This window comes from Pseudorca crassidens, chromosome 5 (assembly GCF_039906515.1).
Source record: "Pseudorca crassidens isolate mPseCra1 chromosome 5, mPseCra1.hap1, whole genome shotgun sequence".
NCBI classification, from domain to species: Eukaryota; Metazoa; Chordata; class Mammalia; order Artiodactyla; family Delphinidae; genus Pseudorca; species Pseudorca crassidens.
Window position 1 is genome coordinate 92854834 of NC_090300.1, and position 20739 is coordinate 92875572.

Here is a 20739-nt window from a genome sequence, read left to right on the forward strand (position 1 = left end):
TCTAAGGAGAGAAATAATATGCATCCTCATTACTGACAGCTATAAAGAAATGAAATGTATCTGTTAAATTCCCCTTTACCTCCTTACATTTGCATATTCTTAAACGATTGGCCTAATAGCAGGAGGATGGAAAATAATTCCATCGCTATTCATTTTTGCCAGTTTTTTAGCTTAATCATTGCATATAGATGTGGATGACTGAATATGACATATAATTAAGTATTCAATCTATAGTTATTAATGGCAGAGAAGGTAAAACTTGACTTATGCTGGCCCATTACTTACCTTTAATCTTACACTATTGGTATTTTTTAAAAGTGCAAATAAGTAATATAAAAAAAATTGAAGTTCAGAAAAAGATTTAAAGAAATTTTACACCACAGTGAGTTGAGTCAAAAGGGGAAAACACTTTACATTTACATAAAACACCGATGAATTATCAGTGACCTTTCAAACATTGTGTTTTAAATATCTACTCTGAGACTCTTGGCTAAGCTATGATCAGAGAGCAGTAAACTATCTGAATGTAGCTAACTGTAATTTGAAGAAATATTTAATAATTCCATTTAGATGCTAATCTGCTATCTAGATAAATTCATCATTATTTTGATAGGCCATATCAATGTATGACTCTGGGAACCATCAGGATTAATTTTATTTATTGTGTATGTGGTGGTGTTTATTCTACATCGGTCCTAGAATATGTATTAGAGCTCTTCGCTATAAATTATGTTTGTAACACATAACCCATAATTTCAATATCTGTTTATATACCTGTTTTTAAAAATACTGGATTGACTTCAATCACCAGTATATATATGGTGTCATAAGGGTGCATTTATTTTTTTTCCCAGACAACCTGCTGGGGTGTTTTTGGTTTGGTTTTGTTTTGTTTTCCTTTCACAGATTCTCTGATGCAGTTTCTAACTTTGGCAGATTTGTTATACTTGTTGGACTCCAAGTTTCTGGGAGGACTTAATCAAAAGAGAGAAGAAGAATGTCATTTCCAAATGAGTTAATACAACTCTTGACAGTATCCTATACAGTGTTTCTAAATGTTCTTAGCAAACTAATAGCAAGTGTTTTTCAATACAATGTAATTTCTCATAACAGTTCTTTTATTCTCCTTCCACATTTAGCATTTTTCCTCTCCCAATTACTTTTCTTTACCATTAATCAATTATTCCTTTTGCTAACTCTTATTTCTCTAATATGATTTATATAAGGCATAATGTGTTCAATAGCTCATCCCTATCTTTAGATCATCTGTTTCTTCCCATTTTTTTCATGTAGCTAATGTTCTCTTGTTCATTTTTTCATTTATATTCTATTTCTAGTACCTATCATTTGCCTTATGTTTCTTCTCTTTGCTTCTCAGTTGCTATAGAGGAGAAGGGGAGGAGAGAAAGAGAACCAACATTCTGAAGTCATTCAACCAGCAGGGCACTACGTTAGGTGCTTTATATCTATTGAGCAATTTAATTTTCACAGCAAACATATGAAATATACAGTACATATCTGAATATATAATACATAAACAAGGATTAAAATCTCAGTCTCAAAAATATATCTTATCCAAACTATATATTTATTAAGCGGATAAAACAACATTCAAACTCAGGTCACATACTGGTCAGTTTGTTCATCTCACCTTGCCATTCTCCTACCACTATCACTGGGAAGAACTTAATCATAAAACACTTGTACTGGCTATTTCTATTCCCAGCAGGGTCTGCCTGCCGGTTGAGTGCCACTAGCACCTCCTCTTCCAGACATTGCTACTGCCAGGCAGGATATCCAAAGCATATTGCTATGCCCTAATATTGTTAGAAATTCTTAGTGGAATCTTTCTTTTGGCACATAAGACTAAAACAAAAGTCCATATAGATTTGGGCCTGGAAACAAATCTGAGTGACCACTGCTATGTTAGAAACTAAGATTTTGTAGGAGTCATATGCGTTCACTTATCTCGTTTCTTATCGTGTGCTTTCTTCTAACAGACACATATCTCATTTCCATCATTTAGACTAAAAATTATTAATAACTTCTATAATATTATATGAAAGTTGCAGTTATAAGTCATAAAGTGGGGAAATATAGTTCTTAGCTATGATAAATCTCTAGTATATCCTGAAAAGCTACAGAAACTTAAATACATCTAACCAACACCAATCTAGGCCCATTCTGTGTGAGAAATACACAAGCAGTCTCTCTTCTCTCAGAGTTAGAAACCAATTAGGACCTTATTATTCTGTTATTTTCAAGGTGGATAAAACCCCCTTTAAGAAATCTCAAGGATAAAGCAATCAACCAAATTTTAAGAGAGTGAGTAATGCCACATGTGTGCTGCATACTATAAGTATTTGGTAGCATATTTTTTAAAATTACGTCATTGATTCCAAGCTCTGACAACTTCACAGCTGCTTTACCTGTGTCCTAATCAAAGAGCAATTAAAGCATCCTGTGTAAGAAATGTTATATCATATGATTGTCCACATGGGCTCAACTTTAAGAATCATCAGCATAATTGATAAAACAATTCTAAATACCAAATATGCAAAAACTGATGGGACAAAGACTGGTGTTAAGAGATCACAGGAATCAAAGACATTCAGATATAACTGTACTTGGAGAAAAGCATTGTGGGCAAAGAATTTGGTTCTTTCATCTGGTGTACTGGAAAGCCACAATTCACATATCTTTATACCACTTTTTCTCAACACTTTTCCTACAATTTTCTGCAAGTAAGAACTAAGCCTTTGTATTCTATGCACGAACTACAGGATATGAGCACATAGCTACTCCTTTCATCTGAAACCAATACATGTCACTACAAATGGAGCACATAGCACAAGTGATGGTGGAGATGGACAGCACGGTGGCTCCATATGTGCTCAAAGAATCGAAAATGTGTTGCTGCATTATTAAATTTGCGAAACATTTCTCACACATTTTTCAAACAACTTTTCAGGTATTATCTTGTGAAATAAGTATCCAAAAAATGTCTCATCATACCTACAGTTTGGACTGTCAGAACTAGCTGTGCCTACTAGAATGGATGCCAGGTTACGGGAATTGAGAGAGAGGATGAGGTCACTGCCAACCTCTCAGAGAATGCCCCAGATTGGAGGGGAATGGTAGGGCGTGGGAACACATCCTGATGTAGGAGAGAATCAAGGTGTTTAGCTCCATCCTGGTAGAATTTATGAGGAATGATATTGAATGGGACACTGTGATGATGTCAGTGTATCACTCAAATATCCTCATATCCAGATACAAAAAACTTTCATAGGTTCATTAACTTCTTCATTAATAATGTCATTCATTTATTCATTCACACACTCATTTCTATTGTGAATTCATTGTCTCAGTAGATCACAAAACAAACTATACAGTTACCCAGCTAAAAACCTAGGTACCATTCCTGATTCCTTTCCTTCCCTCACCTTTCCCTTGCATTCAATTTTCCAGTTTCTACGTCTACTCACTTCAAATATCACCACCTCCTCAAGGGACCTTCAGTCAACACCCTGACCTAGAATAGCCCCTCACTCTCAATTTATTTCCATTACATCTCTTCGTTTATATATTTCCTTCTAATTTTTATCACCATCTGTCAGTATCATGTTTGTTCTTGTTCATGTCTATATTCCCCAAAGTGACCTAAACACAACTTTAAGTATTATGGCTAATGTATACATATTTATTTACTGAATATTTTCACTAGATGTCCCAAATTTTCAAGTTCTTTAAGAAAGGGTTTTAAGAAAAGCCCAGTACCAGATGGCTTCACAGGCGAATTCTATCAAACATTTAGAGAAGAGCTAACACTTATCCTTTTCAAACTCTTCCAAAATATAGCAAGGGAGGAACACTCCCAAACTCAGTCTACAAGACCACCATCACCCTGATACCAAAACCAGACAAAGATGTCACAAAGAAAACTGCATGCCAATGTCACTGATGAACATAGATGCAAAAATCCTCAACAAAATACTAGCAAACAGAATGTAACAGCACATTAAAAGGATCATACACCATGATCAAGTGGGGTTTATCCCAGGAATGCAAGGATTCTTCAGTATATGCAAATCAATCAACATGATACACCATATTAACAAATTGAAGGAGAAAAACCATATGATCATCTCAATAGATGCAGAGAAAGCTTTTGACAAAATTCAACACCCATTTATGATAAAAACCCTGCAGAAAGTAGGCATAGAGGGAACTTTCCTCAACATAATAAAGGCCATATATGACAAACCCACAGTCAACATCATCCTCAATGGTGAAAATTTGAAAGCATTCCCACTAAGATCAGGAACAAGACAAGGTTGCCCACTCTCACCACTATTATTCAACAGAGTTTTGGAAGTTTTAGCCACAGAAATCAGAGAAGAAAAATAAATAAAAGAAATCCAAATTGGAAGAGAAGGAGTAAAGCTGTCACTGTTTGCAGATGACATGACACTATACATAGAGAATCCTAAAGATGCTACCAGAAAACTACTAGAGCTAATCAATGAATTTGGTAAAGTAGCAGGACACAAAATTAATGCCCAGAAATCTCTGGCATTCCTATACACCAATGATGAAAAACCTGAAAGTGAAATTAAGAAAACACTCCCATTTACCATTGCAACAAAAAGAATAAAACATCTAGGAATAAACCTACCTAAGGAGACAAAAGACCTGTATGCAGAAAATTATAAGACACTGATGAAAGAAATTAAAGATGATACAAATAGATGGACAGATATACAATGTTCTTCAATTGGAAGAATCAACATTGTGAAAATGACTCTACTACCCAAAGCAATCTACAGATTCAATGCATTCCCTATCAAACTACCACTGGCATTTTTCACAGAACTAGAACAAAAACTTTCACAATTTATATGGAAACACAAAAGACTCTGAACAGCCAAAGCAATCTTGAGAAAGAAAAACAGAGCTGGAGGAATCAGGCTCCCAGGCTTCAGACTATACTACAAAGTGACAGCAATCAAGACAGTCTGGCACTGGCACAAAAACAGAAATATAGATCAATGGAACAGGATAGAAAGCCCAGAGATAAACCCACGCACAGATGGTCAACTTATCTTTGATAAAGGAAGCAAGAATATACAGTGGAGAAAAGACAGCCTCTTCAATAAGTGGTGCTGGGAACACTGGACAGCTACATGTAAAAGAATGAAATTGGAACACTCCCTAACACCATACACAAAAATAAACTCCAAATGGATTAAAGACCTAAATGTAAGGCCAGACACTATCAAAGTCTTAGAGGAAAACATAGGCAGAACACTCTATGACATAAATCACAGCAAGATCCTTTTTGACCCACCTCCTGGAGAAATGGAAATAAAAACAAAAATAAACAAATGGGACCTAATGAAACTTCAAAGCTTTTGCACAGCAAAGGAAACCATAAACAAGACAAAAAGACAAGCCTCAGAATGGGAGAAAATATTTGCAAATGAAGCAACTGACAAAGGATTAATTTCCAAAACATACAAGCAACTCATGCAGTTCAATATCCAAAAAACGAACAACCCAGTCCAAAAATGGGCAGAAGACCTAAACAGACATTTCTCCAAAGAAGATATACAGATTGCCAACAAACACATGAAAGAATGCTCAACATCATTAATCATTAGAGAAATGCAAGTCAAAACTACAATGACATATCATCTCACACCAGTCAGAAGGACCATCATCAAAAAATCTAGAAACAATATATGCTGGAGATGGTGTGGAGAAAAGGGAACACTCATGCACTGTTGGTGGGAATGTAAATTGATACAGTCACTATGGAGAACAGTATGGAGGTTCCTTAAAAAGCTAAAAATAGAACTACCATATGACCCAGCAATCCCACTACTGGGCATATACCCTGAGAAATCCATAATTCAAAAAGAGTCATGTACCAAAATGTTCATTGCAGCTCTATTTACAATAGCCAGGACATGGAAGCAACCTAAGTGTCCATCAACAGATGAATGGATAAAGAAGATGTGGCACATATATACAATGAAATATTATTCAGCCATAAAAAGAAACAAAATTGAGTTATTTGTAGTGAGGTGGATGGACCTAGAGTCTGTCAAACAAAGTGAAGTAAGTCAGAAAGAGAAAAATAAATACTGTATGCTAACACATATATATGGAATGTAAGAAAAAAAAAAAAAAAGGTCATGAAGAACCTAGGAGCAAGACGGGAATAAAGACACAGACCTACTAGAGAATGGACTTGAGGATGTGGGGAGGGGGAAGGGTAAGCTGTGACAAAGTGAGAGAGTGGCATGGACATATATACACTACCAAACGCCTGAAATAGCTTGTGGGAAGCAGCCGCATGGCACAGGGAGATCAGCTCGGTGCTTTGTGACCACCTAGAGGGGTGTGAAAGGGAGGGTGGGAGGGAAGAGATATGGGGACATATGTATATGTATAACTGATTCACTTTGTTATAAAGCAGAAACTTACATACCATTGTAAAGCAATTATACTCTAATAAAGATGTTAAAAAAAAAAGAAGAAAGGGCTTTAAGGCTGAAATGTTCATTTGGGAGACAAATAAATATGAATAAACCTCTTGAGGGGTAAGTCCTCTGCCTCCTCTGTAGGTACAATGCTTGAGTCAATGTACACAGAGTTGATACCACATCAGATCCCAGTAGCTATGCCTCATTTATTTTTTAATTATAGTAGCAAAGTCAGCAGCAATTGCATACGGAAATACTACCTTATGAATTTAGAGTGTTACATATGATGGGAGAGGTGAAAGTTAATGGCAATCAAGGAGAAATCATAAACAATCAAGACCCTACTGGGGAAAAACAGGCCTAAAAGTTCATAATGATTTCACTAGATGGGGACTTAGAGGAAAAGGCAGTTTACCTCCCTGTGATCTAAACAAGTAAGAGCTATACTTGTGCATAGTCATTTATTCAACAATTTTTTTTAGAATTTATATATTATTTATTATTATATGTCCAGTATTTCGGTGATATCATGAGGCATAATTCCTGCCCTGAAGGAATGCATAACTTTGCTTATCATCTGCATTTTCCTTTCCTCAGTTTTCAGTTAATTATAATGGCTAGCATTAGTAAAGGATGTTGATTTTACCTATGTTATAACCTATGAAGAGACTATATAATCTGTCAATTGAAAGCCTTGTTTCTAACAAAAGAAAATTCCTGACAAATTTTTACATACTTGTATAATATAGAATATTTAAAGTAAAATTTATACACATCTAATTGGAGCCTTAATTTTTACATAGGTCTCTCTAGTGTATTTCAAAATGATAAAAACCTTAGAAATACAGTTGTACATATACATAATAACTCAGCTTCCAATTTGTTCAGACTCAAAGGACAATTATAATTACCAACTCTGAAGTGGAAAACAAACATCTGCTAGTCTAATAGGATGAGATAGTGCTTCTGAACTTTTAATGTGCAATAGATCAGCTCAGGATCTTATTAAAAGGCAGACTCAGTAGGGCTGGAGAATGGCCCGAGACTCTGAATTTCTTATAAGCTCAAAGATTATGTCCGTGCTGCTGCGACAGGACCACACGGTGGCTTGATATTTGGGTAATGACTATTGATTTGGAAACTAAGAAGTTCAGAAGTGGGAACTCTTTTTGCTTATCTGGATAAAAAAATTGCTAAATCCTACTGAAAATATGTTGAGAAAGAAGGGAATACAAACCAACCAACCAACAAACAACAATAAAAAACTGTGGGTGGACCCACTCTTATAGGAGAGACCTCCTTTCCATCACAAGAAAAGTGGTCACAGATTAGCTTGTATCCAGAAAATAAATGCTTTTGACAATTCACCTTGTGACTTATTTGAGTGATTTCCCTATAGCTCTTCTACTTGGCTTTTAATTTTTTTAAGGAAATTTGGATCAGCATCAGAGCCACAGAAAGCCCAGAAATGTATCAAAGCAACCTGAGCAGATCATAGTTCTCACTGAACAGCTGCTTCTCCTGCAGAAGCACAGTCACTTCTCTTCCCAAGTTTGTGTATGTTGTCACTCAGCTTTCCCACCAGAGGGGTTTTGTTAAAAGATCCCTGTTTAATGCCAAATCTCCTGTGACAATATAGAAAGGGATACATTACTAAAACAGAGAAAAATAGACTGCTAGTGAACTTGGCTAGCATTTTAACACTAAGAGAACTCAGACAAAAGTGAAGTTGTAGGGGGGTAAATTCTCTGTCCAGAACTAATAACTGCTCATCTGTTAACTGAAATATATAAACATGTATATTCCTTGGATTTGGGGATCCATTCGTTCTGCTTCAGAAGCCATAGATATGCTGTGACTCAAGCACTATCCTCACAGTGCAAAGTTAATGGGGTTTGAAATATGATTTGACAAGAGATTTCTGGTTTGTTTTTTGCCTCACTCTGAGATGATCAGATTCCTCCTTAGAGAGAAAAATGTGACAACCCAAGAGATCCTGAGTGAAATCAGCCTCTTTGTAAAAAATCCTCTTCTATTAAGAGTCATGTTTCTATGTCCTCCGGGGCCATTCTTGTGCTCTTACAATTTTTCACTCACTGTTTTAATAACGTTATTAGGGGACAAAAGCACACAGAGGTGTTGCCTATGAACTCACAAGGACTATCACGGTTTAAAGGTATTCAGAGTACTTACTAGGATTCTCAACTTGCCCATTTTACTTTAAAAGGATCTCTCAGACTAAAGGCAAGAATTCTAGGCAGAGAACCAACACCTTAAGTTCCCATTTATTACGTCATTTTATTATTTGATAAGAGGAAAAAATCCTTCCAATTTGCTATCCTGAAGAGTAGTTTCAGATTTTTCTCTTACCTGGTAAAGACTTTATTTTGCAAAGCTCAAAAATAGTGCTTATATCATATTTCTTTGCTTTCTCCAGCAAACCAAATGACATCTTCCTACTTAAAACAGCAACTAAGGAAATATTTATGCCTTCCATCCAAGAACGTAAAGTGTTTCCACATGTTAACCATGTATTTATCAAAAACTCCTCTAATGAAAATATAATAATAATAAATAAATTTTAAAAAGGATTTTTAGGCATTTTTAGGCATTAGAAGACTAAGGTATGTAATTGCCCAAAGTTGTAGAGGTGAATCAGTATCAACTTGAGGCAAAACACAATGCCTGACTCACTGTCTGTTTCAAAAATATTTATTTCCTAGATTATTTGTGAACTGACTTGAGCCCAAAATTCATGCCTTGATAGTCTTTTTGTTGTTGTTAATTTATCTCACTCTTACTTAGGAAGGATTGTATTTCCTAGATGCCATTAGATTCTAATGAGGCTTAGGTTTCTAAGCCTCAGGCTATGTCTCATTTAGACTTTTCTTTCAGAAAGCCTCTCTTTCCATGTGTACTTTCATCTTAATCCATGGATTTATATATAGCTGTAATGGAATTTCACATTTTCCCACAATTTCTCTCCTCCAGTTGTTGCAAGTTAGGGTTGCTAAGTCATAATGGGATAAATGTGATCTTTTTAATGGTATTTTAATACCAAAATACCTTCTTGTCTTGATAGAGTATGGTCAAAAGCTCATGCTTATTAGAAATATCTAATGCATATTTGTATATGAGTTCTGTTGCTGATTAGATATAACCTTTCTAAAGAACAATTCAAGTGACTGACTTAATTTAATTCATTACCAGTTTTGGGAATCTTTTCTGCTTAGGACCATTAATATTACTAAATATTAAGATTAGAATATTTATTTAGATTACTGCAAATATTTCAGGATAATATAAAATGATATACTGGAACTTAACTTGCTTTGTTGACTAAACTAGAGAATATCCATTTTGATGGAAATGTACTGTGCTGTGGAGAAAAAAAAAGGGACCTTAGTTCCAATCAAAACGTTTCTGTTAATCAACTTTTGGAACTGGTAAAAGTTAACAAACTTTTTATTTTTCTACTTTACATGTTAAATTTAGACTTAGACTAAATTTGCAAAAATAGTACAGAGGATTCCTGTATATTCCCCATTCTGCTTTTTCTAATGCAAGCACCACATGTAACCATAATACAATTTTAAAAACCAGGAAATATTGGTACAATATTATCAACTACATTGCAGATTTTATTCAAATCCCACCAGTTTTTTACTAGGTCTTTTTTTCCCATTACGTTTTTCCATGTCTTCTTTTTACTCAAGAAACCTAGCTTAACCCCACACTGCATTTAGTTGTTATTTCTCTTTGCTCCTCTCCAATGTGTGACTTTGCTTTCTTATTCCTTTTCTTTCACAATCTTGGCATTTTGGAAGAGTACTCATTATTTATTTTGTACGGTGTTCCTCAAGTTAGGTTTGTCTGATATTTTGTCATAACTAAAATCAGGTCATAGTTTTTAGGGGTGCAAAAACACCACAGAAATGATGCTGAGTCTCATTTATTCCATTCTTAAAGCAAGGTAAATTAAAATAAAGCTTTTTGATATATCTATCTTCTACTATTTTATTCTGCTTTGCTGTTTTTACTTGTTTGTATTGTTAAAATACGTCTTCATTGGAATAGAAAATGACATTTAAGGAAAAAAATATTTTAATATTCTTATTTCCTTCTGGTGAAGAAACACTACTTAATTATTCAACTTCACCTATGCTTAACACACTCTAGGCAATTTTTTAAAACACTAAAATGACAGGGTTTTTCAAGAAATTCAGCTTTTAAGAAAACACATCCAGTGATTTTAGGAGCCATGTCATGAAAGAAAGTTAGCTTAGTTCACCTAAACTATAGCATGACTATGTAGTATCTTTCCTTTTTCAATAGCCTATTATGCTTTATAGGCTTCTTCTAAATATTTGCTGTGTATACCGTTTCTATTTTTAAATGGATCTTTTGGCCATTGTCAGCTTGGTCTTATATCACTTTATTTAGCATATTTGAAATGAGTATTATTTACTATTATAATATATCTCAACAAATACATTACCTTTTGGAGAGAGATACAGCTATTGTTAGCATTCCATTAGGCAAGAATTGTTAATAACTAACAATAATTGAGCATGAAGAAATTTTCAACAGTTATGAATAACACCTTAAATTATATAATTATAGGCATTACAAATGCTTGCAATATAAATAATGCCTAAATAATTTTCGAAGTCTACATAGAAATCCAAAAAGCTCCAAACATCTGTGTCTAAATTTAAGAGAATAAATATTCTATTTTGAGTGGAAGGAGAACCCCAAACACCTGCAAAAGATTCCAGGAAAATGTAGGGTGTTTCTGAATCTGTTCTTGCTTGCTATTCTCACTCATTCCTTCCCCTCCCTCTCCCTCCCTTCCTTCCTCCTCTCCTCTCCAGTTTTATTGAAAAAGACATTACAGACAATTATAATACAGAAAGTGTGATAATAGAGTTATGCAGAAGACACTATAGAAACATTAAAAAAGGAATATTTTATTTTACCTGAAACCCTCAGCTGACTGTCACTGCTGAATATTAAGGTGAGAGAAGTCTATAACAGGGATGAAGAGAGTAACTTTTATAGAATTCTTCATTGAAACTTGTAGACGAACGCTTACTCTTTGGGGCATGGCAAACTTCCAGCATTCATATACACAACTGATTACCACAAAAAAGTCTTATGGCCAATATTTACCTACACTGCATGTGTGTTAACCAGAAGTAGCAGGATGATTTGATTATGTAACCCATTTACAAACTACATCCATCCTGGCTTTACTATAAAAGTGATCTGCCTGCTTATTAATAGTATTGATAGCTGTCTATTTATTTTAACACAACTATGTGACATAAAGCTGAAAACTTTAAGTACATTATCTCAATTCTCACAAAACCACAATGAGATGAATATCATTATGATGGTAGTTTTACAGAAGAGGGATTGAACTTGGAGAGTTAGGGGAAACTTCCCAGAGTTGCACATCATTAAAGCGTCAGAGTTGATAGTTAAAGATACCTTTTCTTCACCAAAAAAGCAAGTGTACTAACGATGGGTACAATCATGGTACCTAAACTCATGAGTTTTGGGGTTCACCAGATTCAAAATTTTTAAATTTTGGGCTTGGTAGGGGAAAGATAACTTTAAAAATCAGACATTTTTGTTAGTTTCTTCAGGCAAATTAAAGATAAAAAGCAATGTGGAGAAATGGAGAAAGAAAGGCATTTATATGCAAATCAAAACCATAGTGAGATATCACCTCACACCAGTCAGAATGGCTATCATCAAAAAGTCTACAAATAATAAGTTCTGGAGGGTATGTGGAGAAAAGGGAACCCTCCTACACTGTTGGTGGGAATGTAAATTGGTGCAGTTCAGTATGGAAAACAGTATGGAGCTTCCTTAAAAAAACTAAAAATAGAGCTACCATGTGATCCAGATATCCCATTCCTGGGTACAAATCTGGAAAAGACGAAAAGTCTAATTCGAAAAGATACATGCACCCCAATGTTCATATCAGCACTATTTACAATAGCCAAGACATGGAAATAACCCAAGTGACCACCAACAGACAGCTGGTTTAAGAAGGTGTGATACACACACACACACTGATACAATGGGATATTATTCAGACATAATGAAATAATGCCATTTGCAGCAAAATAGATACACCTAGAGAATATCATACTAAGTGAAGTAAGTCAGATGGAGAAAAACAAATATTATATGATATCACTTATATGTGGAATCTAAAAAATAATACAAATGAATCTATATATAAAACAGACACAGACTCACAGACATAAAAAACAAACTTATGGTTACCAAAGGAGAAACGGAAGGGAGAGGGATAAATTAGGAGTATGGAATTAACAGATACAAACTACTATACATAAAATAGCTAAGCAACAAGGATTTACTGTATAGCACAGGGAACTATAATCAATATCTTGTAATAAATCTATACTGGAAAATAATCTGAAAAGTATACATTTCTATATAACAATCACTTTGCTGAATACCTGAACCTAACAAAATACTGTAAATCAACTAAACTTCAATAAAAAAAGAACAGAAAGGCATTTGTAAGAAATAAAAAGGAGAAATAAATTTGCATTAGAGAATTCAAAAGTCAAAATCTCACTTTAGCCTCATTGACTTACTTCCCATTTTTTAAGCTCTCAAAATGCAGGCTGTTCAGGATTTTGTCTCTGTAATTTTAGGAGAAGCTCAGAGAAGATCATTAACTCTCACAATGATAATTAATAGAGGATCACTCAATTTTGATGTATGTATATGATTTTCATGTGAAAGCATGAAATCACAGTGTTTCATCAACAAATACTTAAGTATTACAGTGAAATTTTCTCTTTGCCCAGAATGCAAGGATATAAAGTAAAGCCATACATCCTCAGCACCAGCTTGCTCTTGTCACCAGGTTCACAGATGGTTACAGGGTTCCTTACTCCTTCTCATTGGGAGAAGACTGCATTTCCATTATTTGCATACATTATCTGTATTAGTGAGAAAGGAATGGCCTGAACTTCTCGAAAGTAGGTGAACAGCTTCTTTGAAAATATAATTCAGGATTCATGACACACTTAAACCCTAGGCTTTCTACCTGGTCCTGCAAGTTGAAAGACCTTTACATTTTGAAGAACTATTTTTTTGCTAGAAGTCCATCCAAATGATCTAATATCCTGTGCTCTTAGATCAAACACATATGGAACAATATTAAAACTTTCTTGGGAAAAAACCTTAAGGAGAAATAAATTGATTAAAACTGCAATAAATAAAGATTGTTACAGTTAGAAATAGTTGATATACTCATTTCTTGGGTCTCATGTCAAATCTAAACTTTGCTGTAATTCCCTACCTTAAGGCTTCATTCAGCCTATAGGTTGCCTTCACATCTAAAAGTCATTGCACATTTATTGATTACCTACTCCATGACTTTGCTATACAGGGATTAAAAAGATAAGTGAAGTATGATATCTACCAGCACAAAGCTTACAATCCGGTAATGGTAGGAATAATAAGATAGATACACAAAATACAAAGCAAAGAAGGTAAATGGCTTAAGAAAAATCCAAGTAAAGAATAATCCAGATATATAGAGAGACAGAGGCAAAGAGATAAAATAAGTCTGGGGTAGCTGTAAGAAACTTCCTGAATGAGGAGGTGTTTAAGATTAATTTTAAGGGACTTTGACAAGTAAGAAAGAAAGGAAGGAAGGAAGGGATTTTAGAAAGCAGGAAGGGAAGGGAGAAAAGTGAGAAAGTACAGAATACAGGTATGTTCACATCCTTTGAAGAGTAGAGAGCATAGGTCAGATAGGTGATAAAATTAAAAAGGCATTAGTAACCATTTATAGGACTTGGTAGCTGATAGTGTAGAAGGAAAAGCTAAAAATAAATTTGTGATTTAAAACCTACGTGTGTAAAGGTGGTTTTATTTAAAGAAAGAAGCAAGATAGGATAATGCAATGATTTTAGGAGCAGGGAAGTGATATATGCTTTTATGAAAATGTTGAAATTAAAGTACCTCCTTGAACATTTGGCTTCTGAATTATGATTTAGACCTTAAAAAAGACTGTAAAGAGTATAAGAGATGGAGTTATAAGACTTGGTATCAAATCCTGGATCTTCTAATTTGTATGTCCTTAGATGTGTCACAAGCTCTTTGAGCATCATTTTATTCACTGTTAGAAATGGAGATTAAAAGTGTTTTGCAATCTACAAAATTCAACAAATCCAAGATGTTCCTGTTGTCTGCATAAACGTAATAGTTGAAGCTATTATTAAAAGGACAGCCTGTAAGAGGTCTGAAGAGGGGTTAGTGCAACTGCCATGTTTGATAAATTAAAAAAGGAATTCTAACCACCACATGTAATTTTGTTTGTTGATACCTGACTTTATAGTTTTATGACACACATATGCATACCCGCACAATAACTTGCTTGACTTTACTTGATTTTGAACTTTTGAAAAAGGGTGCCATATACTATGTAGTCTTCTAAGACTTGCTTTATTCACTTCAGATTATGATGCTAAGATTCATCCATGATTTTTAATTACAGATAATTTTTTATTGCTACATGGTATTCCATTTTACAAAAATTCCATAATGTAGTCATCCATTTCACTGTTTATAGACATTTTTGTTGTTTCCAAGGTTTTTTTTTTTTTTTTGCTACTCTAAACAGTGACACAATGAATATTTTTGTTATGTCTTCCAGCACATACATGCAAGAATCATATGTCCAGGTATGTTCAACTCTAGAAAACAATGTTAAATTGATTTCTAAAACGGTTTTATCATTTTAAACTCCTACCAGCAATGTGTAAAAGATCCATAACCTCTCCAAACCACGGTTCCATCAAATTTCTTAAATTCCATTGATGAGTGATGAATAATAGTATCTCACTGTGTTCTTTTATTGACGTTCTTCCAATTACTAGTAAAGTTTGGTGACTCTTCATATTTTTATTAGCTATATACATCTTTTGTGACATGTCTATTAATATTTTTGACCATTTTTATTGTTAACATTTTCCTATTTTAATGTATGGGATCTCTCTATGCATACTTCATTATAGTCTTTGCTGACTATAAGAATTTCAAGTAACTTTTCATACCCTCTTCACTGTCTTTAAAGTGCCTTTTGAGAAACAAATGTTTAATTTAATTTGCACACCATCTGTTGGTTCTTTTTTTTTAATTTTTGTGCTTTTGAGTCATACTGACCAAAGGTCAGAAAGACATGTACCCCTATTTTCTTCTGAAACTTTTAAAGTTTAGCTTTTGCTCTTTAAAAATTTTAATCCATACAAAGCTAATTTTTGTATACTGTGTGAGGTAGAAAACCAATCTTATTTTTTTCCTTATTAACGAACCATCTCTAGCTCTATTTACTGAAGATTTCTTCTCTTTTTCAGTGATCTGTTCAAGTACCTCAGTCATCCATCGAAGCTCAGCCTAAAGCTGAGTCTTTCCTTGGATCTCTCTTTTGTCCCTGTTGTTGATTTTGTCTTCTCCTCACAGCAGCATCATTCTGCCTCAACTGAAGTATGACATGTAGGGCAATTCCTCCCTCCTTATTCTTTCTTTTAAATTAACGCATATGAACCTATTTTGTACTGGTATTATTCAAACCTTTCACAAATATTAACTCATTTAATACTCAAAACAACCTTATAAGGTAGGTACTTTGTTCCAATTTTACAGATGAGTAAATTGAGGCATAGAGAAGTTAAGTAACATTTTTAAAGTCACACAGTGAGTAAGTGCCTAAGTTGGGATTGTAAACCAGGCAGTCTGGCTCCAGAGTCCATTATTATCATTAATCATGGTATATTAATGATATCACTAGATTATCATTATCATCATTTTCAAATGATATAAGAACATGAGAGATATTCAGTGTTAGCTCAGCATTGTAGGGAAGTAGGATAACGACATATTTTGCAAAGGTCTTTACAGAATTTGACCGAGATCACTTACACATTTCATGTGTTTGAGGGGAATCAATGGAAAAGACAGTTTTGTTCAGATAATGCATTTATCTAAGTATGATCCTGAATCTGGACATGCTAAAAATATTTGGGGGCTCCTTTTAACACCTGAGTCATAAAATGCAGTGTTTACTATGGAACTGGATTCCATGTTTCAAAACATACTTGTGGGAATTCACTATAAGTACAACAGAAAATTGAGAAAACCAGTAAGTGTTTTCTGAAATATATATCCACATTATCAGTGGGTAGCTTTGCTGACAGACTAGAATATTCTGGAAACGTATGACATTCACTCCCCATCTGTTGTTTCCCGACATTGTTTAACCATCAAGTATCAGAATGAACAGCATGAGTTGGTCTCATCTCACCCCTTCATTTGCCATGAAATCACGCCTGTAAATAAACGCCCAAAAAGGAACTTCCAGTCCCAGGATGACATTCTTACCTGCACGTGGCTTTAGGTGATTCAGCTCTGCCAGGGATGCTATGAGAGCCAGACACAGTACCTCTGCTCTCATCCACAGAGTACATTGTCAGTCCTGGAACTGGCACAGCTCACTGAAAAGCAGAGAAAATTTTATGCTTATTTCACAATACTTTTCCCTTTGCCTGACTTTCATTAGATCCCAGAGCCATTTTCCCTCTTGGGAACACATTTTAAAAACTGGTAGACGCCAATAAGAAAATGATTCAAATAACAGAGAAGCCACCACAATGAGAAGCCCGCTCACTACAACTAGAGAAAGCCAGTGAGCAGCAACGAAGACCCAACACAGCCAAGAATAAAAAAATTAAAATTTCAAAAAAATTTATGAAAAAAAAAAGATACTCTCTTTTTACCTTTTCTTCTTAGGATATGTCTGTTTCATAAAGCACCTATATCATCTGCTGAAAAGACTGTCTTCATTTATCTCACTAAAATATGTTCTATGTCTTGGCCAAAATCTCGAAGCTATTCTCTCAGTGAGTTGAAATACTGATATTCAGATTACAGGACACAGATACTCAGAATACTTAGTCTGTAATATCCAGATATGAGTTTACATCATTCATAAGTCCTACCCATTGAATTTCAGGTACTTTTTTTTTTTTTTTTTTTGCGGTACACGGGCCTCTCACTGCTGCGGCCTCTCCCATTGCGGAGCACAGGCTCCGGACGCGCAGGCTCAGCGGCCATGGCTCACGGGCCTAGCCGCTCCGCAGCATGTGGGATCTTCCCGGACCGGGGCATGAACCCGCGTCCCCTGCATTGACAGGCGGACTCTCAACCACTGCGCCACCAGGGAAGCCCTCAGGTACATTTTAACAATTAAATGACACTTTATATTCTAAGCATTTTCAAATTTATTATCATTTTTAATAATCACAATAACTGTGTATATGTATGCTTGAGTACACAGAGAAGATAGATATAACTGTCTCCTGTTCTAGATGAGTAAACTGAGGTTTAGGGAGGTTTGGTGATTTACCTAAAGTTACTCTGTTGGTAAGAGACATATTAACAATTTAAATCCAGATTTTCTCACTCCAAGTCTATGACCTCCTCCTCTACTTTCTAACCTCCCTCCTACTGTGATATCGATAATAAAGAATAGCAGATGAACTTGTCTTTACCTTTCTAAAATGCATTATCTTGCCCACTGGTGTTTTCTCAATTAAAGAAATACATTTCCTTAGCTATTGGCTATGTCCACTTCCTTTGAATTCAGGTGTTAACATTTAGATCATTCTTAGCTCCTTTCCCAACTTTTGCTTCACAACATGGCAAAGCGCCAAGGTTTGAGTTAATGACTTGAAAGTGTGATGTCAGTGGCTCTATGGAAGAAGGGGTAAAAAGAAGTTGGACTGAACAAGATTAGTCACTGTTTTACAAAGTCATCTTTTAAAAGCAGGAATTCTGGCCCCCTAATATGAAAACTAAGTGAGAATTTAGATTTTAATTATAGACTTCTTCAAAGTTTACTCTTTGTGTTAACCCAATAGGAAGCAGCTTTTTATAGATACCAATTAATTCACTTTTTAACACTCCAAACTGAACAATCACTTTCATGACTTTTTTTTTTGTATTATTAAAAGAAGTTTCCTTTTGAGCTACTGCTATAATAAACAAGGTAATGCTTCAATTGAATTGAAAGTTATAGAACAATCTAAACCCCCTGGACTCAGGGCTCAAGAAATTTAACTTACTGTGAATAGTGACTGTCAGAGTGACACAGAGGAATAAACAAAGAATAGGTAACCATGGAGCCCAGAGCACCAGCAATTCCATTTGTCTAGACCTAGAAATTGATACATAATGGTCTGGAAGTCATCTGCAGAGGTTCCAGTCCCAGTTGTTCTACGAATCACTGTCTAACCTTTTAAAGGACATGCTTTCCTCTGGGCCTTGGTTTCCTTCATCTGTAAAGTGAAAATTGATACATAAGGACTCTAAGATCCCTTGCAGTGTTAATATTTTAAGATCCCAAATGCTTATGAAGAGAGAAATTTCAAAAGATCTCAGTAATACACAAATGGGACCTAATCAAACTTACAAGCTTTTTACAGCAAAGAAAACCATAAACAAAATGAAGACAATCTACAGAATGGGAAAAAAATATTTGCAAATGATGTGACTGACAAGGGCTTAATTTCCAAAATATACAAACAGCTCACACAACTCAACAACAAAAGAAACAAACAACCCAATCGAAAAATGGGCAGAAGACCTAAATAGACATTTCTCCAAAGAAGAAATACAGGTGTCTAATAGGCACATGAAAAGATGCTCAACATCGCTAATTATTAGAGAAATGCAAATCAAAACTACAATGAGGTACCACTTCACACTGGTCAGAATGGCCAGCATTAAAAAGTCTACAAATAACAAGCACTGTAGAGGGTGTAGAGAAAAGGGAACCCTCCTACGCTGTTGGTGGGAACGTAAGTTGCTGCAGCCACTGTGGAAAACAGTAAGGAGGTTCCTCAGAAAACCAAAAATAGAATTACGATATGATCCAGCAATCCCACTCCTGGGCATAGATCTAGACAAAACTATAATTCAAAAAGATACATGCACCCCTATGTTCATAGCAGCACTATTCACAATAGCCAAGACATGGAAACAACCTAAATGTCCATCGACAGAGGAATGGATAAAGAAGATGTGGTACGTATATACAATGGAATATACTCAGCCATAAAAAAGAACAAAATAACGCCATTTGCAGCAACACAGATGCAACTAGAGATTATCATACTATGTGAAATAAGTCAGAAAGAGAAAGACAAATACCATATGATATCACTTATATGTTGTATCTAAAATACGACATAAATGAAACTCTCTATGAAACAGAAACAGAATCACAGACATAGAGAACAGACAAGTGATTGCCAAGGGGGAGAGCGGCCAAGCAGATGTAAACTTTTATACAGAGAATGAATAAACAACAAGGTCCTACTGTATAGCACAGATGACTATATTCAATATCCTATGATAAACCATAATGGAAAAGAATATTTATAAAAGAGAATGTATATGTATATATAACTGAATCACTTTGCTCTACAGCAGAAATTAACACAACACTGTAATTTGACTATACTTCAATTTTAAAAAAATATTGATTAAAAAAATAAAATAAAAAGATCTCAGTAGTGATTAAACAAGGTGGAAAAAATAGTATCATGGAAGCTGGAAGTATACAACTGCAGATGTGAAGCCCTTTAAAAATTATTTTTCCCCATGAGTAGGGCTGGTGTTGCTAAGGGAGTATTTGTCAGACTCTAGGCATCATTTCATTTTGATTAAATGTTTGTGATGGGGGCTTCCCTGGTGGCACAGTGGTTAAGAATTGCCTGCCAATGAAGGGGACACGGGTTCAAACCCCGGTTCGCGAAGATCCCACATGCCGTGGAGCAATAAAGTCCGTGCGCCACAACTACTGAGCCTGCGCTCTAAAGCCCATGCTCCGCAACAAGAGAGGGAATCCCACACCTCTATCTCTTGTTTATATAAATGTTAGGGCATTTTACAGTATACTTATAACCATAAGTGTTACATAAATATACTGATATTACTATGATGATTTAACAGTGGTGTGTGGGCATGTACGTATATTGTGTGTGTGTGCACGCTCACACAAAGACTTATGTCTGTTAGGAAGGAGAAGGCAATGAAGAAAGAAATAAAGGAACCGAAGAAGTCTAAACTGGAATATAATTATATTGAATGTGTTAAAGGAAGTGATCTTTTAAAATAATAAGCTGTGTAC